Below are 2,956 nucleotides of genomic sequence, written 5' to 3' on the forward strand. Positions count from 1 at the left end.
CAGGGCACTTGGCACGCAGCTGCTGCCGTCCCACGTGGCTTTGGTGTCGCCATTGTGCGCGACGCCACTTGTCGGTTCTCTGCGACGTGTGGACGCGGCCTAACTCAGTGGTCCCCGTACAACCAGCACCTTTTGGGAGCATGAATCGGCAAATGGCGACTCCACAAGAGCCGGCCACAACTGCTTCTGCTTGTGGCAATTTCACGTCGTCTGTCTTGCTAGAAACGGCTACGTTATGGGCATGTGGCACTGCTGACCGTGTCTTGGTCCGCCTTCTTTTTGACACCGGCAGCCGGTGAATGTTTGTGCGCAGCTACTTGGCGAACAAGCTAGAGCTTCTATTCACCGGCGTTGAGGACCTTACGGTATTCACGTTCGGCGACTCTCAGCGTTCGCGTTGGTACAGCTGCCGGAAATGGAACGTCACGCTGACTGGTCGTTTCGAGTCGAAAGAAGTAGCCCTCGATGCTCTGGAGGTTCCGGAGGTATGCACTGTAAGAAGTTCACCTATGGAACCTGCTCTAGTTTCCATACTCCGTAGCCGAAACTTGGTCATCGCGGACGAGCCTCAAGATTGCAAGGATCAGAATCCCACTATTAGCGTCTTAGTGGGCTCTGACAATTACTGGAAGCTGGTCACAGGACGTATCAAACGTTTAACGGACAGCATGTGCACCGTGGAGACAGTTTTTGGTTGGGTCATCCAGGGAACATACTCTAAAAGTGCTCGGTGCGAGCGACCCGATTCCAACGTCAGCGCCAAGACCCCCGCGATGGGCGATCCCGGCAAGAAGAAGCCCGTGCTGGCCGAGCTCGTGCTGCGCACCGTGAAGTGGTTCAACGTCAAGAATGGCTACGGCTTCATCAACCGCAACGACACCCACGAGGACATCTTTGTGTACCATACTGCCATCACGCGCAACAACCCGCAAAAGATCATGCGCAGCGTCGGCGAGGGAGAAACGGTGGAGTTCGACGTCGTCGTCGGCGGGAAGGGCTGCGAAGCGGTCCACGTTACCGGGCCTGACGGCGAGCCCGCGCAGGGAAGCCCCTACGCGGCCGACCGGCGCCGCTTTCAACCCCGCTTTTACGCTTGCCGCGCGCCGCGACGCCGTGTATCTGGGGCCCGTGACGACGGCGACGGGTACGTTACTGCGGACTCGCAGCGGCTGCAGCGGCCACCGCAGTCGCCGCCGCCTCCTGGACGCCGCTTCCGTCCCTGGCGCTACAACTCCATCGCATTTCCTCGTCGGGAAACGTCTTGTATGTCTGCCGTCGACAACTGATCATCTCATGCAGAGCATCACGGCCAACGACCTCAGACGACGACTCAACCAACGAGGTCAATTCGTCAGCCTCGTGGAAGCGATCAGCCAGCTATGGAAGCGATGGAGAAAAGCGATGGAAGCCAGCAATCAGCCAGCTATGGAAGCGATGGAGAAAAGAGTACTTGCTGCTTCTTCGCTCTGCTCACCATACTCTACCAGCTGTTCCCTCCCGGCTCCGAATTGGCGGCGTTGTCATCGTGCAGGACAACGCTTTTATGTGGAAAATCGGGCGCATCATTGAGGCATTGCCGGGAAGAGACGGAACAAGCAGGTATTTCCAACTGCGGCTTCCAGGCGGTTAGGAAATCCGGCGTGCCGTCCAGCGGCTATACCTCTTGGAAGCCGATGCACCCAGCGCGGGGGCGGGAATATGTTGAATCTCCCTCGCGGTAACCGGCACACCTCTCGGGCAGCAGGCGAAGAGGAAGAGGAGGTGTACGCGGGGAGACGCGTGAGGCGAGCGAGCGAGTAAAAGAAGTGAATAAAGCAGTGTTCGTTGAGATCCCATGCACTAAGACGCGGATGTCGTTCTCTCTTCACGTTATAGGCATATCAGAAGAAATTACAGAGTATTCATATTCGGTGATTTTGTTCTCTCTACGCTCACTTGTCTGGCATGAGACCTCTGTTAAAAAGAAACAGTAGAGCTTTCATTACCGTCAAGAATCCGCAGTAACCACAAGCCTGGCTGAACAGAAAACTACCATCACTTACCGTGACCCCCCGGGAAGCGTCGGCAACAAGTGTGGTCGCTACTTTGTTCGACATTTTCTTGCCATTATATACATAATTATATATACTGCTACATCCGGGAGGAATTTATTCAGGCAAGATCGCAAGCTCCGAATAAAGGGGAACGTCAACCACCGTTGAGAACGACGCGATGAGAAATCCGGCTTCTTCGTCTTCTTTCCCACACAGCCCACCCCCGCAACCTGTTTCTTTTCTTCAGCTGAGTGAATCCACTTCGGCCAAGGCAATGTTACAGAATTGGTTTACCGTTAGACTTCCCCCGTCGCAGACGAAGCCCCCTGGGCGAGTTACGGTGTGGTACGGCAGTTGTAGCGTTTAAGACGCGCCACATGTACTTGGGTCGTCTTCCACTGCCGATCGGTGGTGGTCAGGCGTGAAAGCACGTAATTAACTTCGCAAACACGTTTCACAACAACAAAGGGACCGGCGTAACGGGCGAGACGTAATGGGCGAGACAGGTCCCGGTGACGACGGTCATATAGCTGTTTCTAGCGGCCTTGGGACGTTAACGTGCGCAGGCGCCCAAGCCTACGGGCCTCTTCGGCATGGGCAAGCATCTTAGCTACTGAAGGCTCGAAGTGTTCAGCAAAAGGGAAGATTGTGTCCAGGCAGCAGCGAGGTTGGCGTGCATAAAAAAGAAAGGGCTGTATCCGATGGTTTTATGCTTGGTGTTGTTGTAGGAAAAGGCAAGATGTAGTAAGAAAAGGCAAGATGTAGTGGCGGAACTGCACTTGACAGACGCGAAGGAGCTCTTCAACGACGTCCAGTGTAAACTGACGGCCACGATCACTTGTGATGACGCAGGGAGATCCATGACGAAGTAGTATATTGCGGAGCAAGAACAGGGACAGCAGTAGCAGATGGTAGCGCGGCGG

At 55.2% G+C, this 2,956-nt stretch overlaps 1 pseudogene; it reads left to right on the forward strand.

The window, feature by feature from the left end:
* The first annotated feature begins 668 nt into the window (after positions 1–668).
* On the forward strand, positions 669–1,286 carry LOC144148580 (Y-box-binding protein 3 pseudogene; annotated as a pseudogene).
* The last annotated feature ends 1,670 nt before the right edge of the window (positions 1,287–2,956 follow it).

Source organism: Haemaphysalis longicornis, unplaced genomic scaffold (assembly GCF_048455015.1).
Source record: "Haemaphysalis longicornis isolate Haplotype H1 unplaced genomic scaffold, Haemaphysalis longicornis Haplotype H1 scaffold_8, whole genome shotgun sequence".
In the NCBI taxonomy this organism is placed as follows: Eukaryota; Metazoa; Arthropoda; class Arachnida; order Ixodida; family Ixodidae; genus Haemaphysalis; species Haemaphysalis longicornis.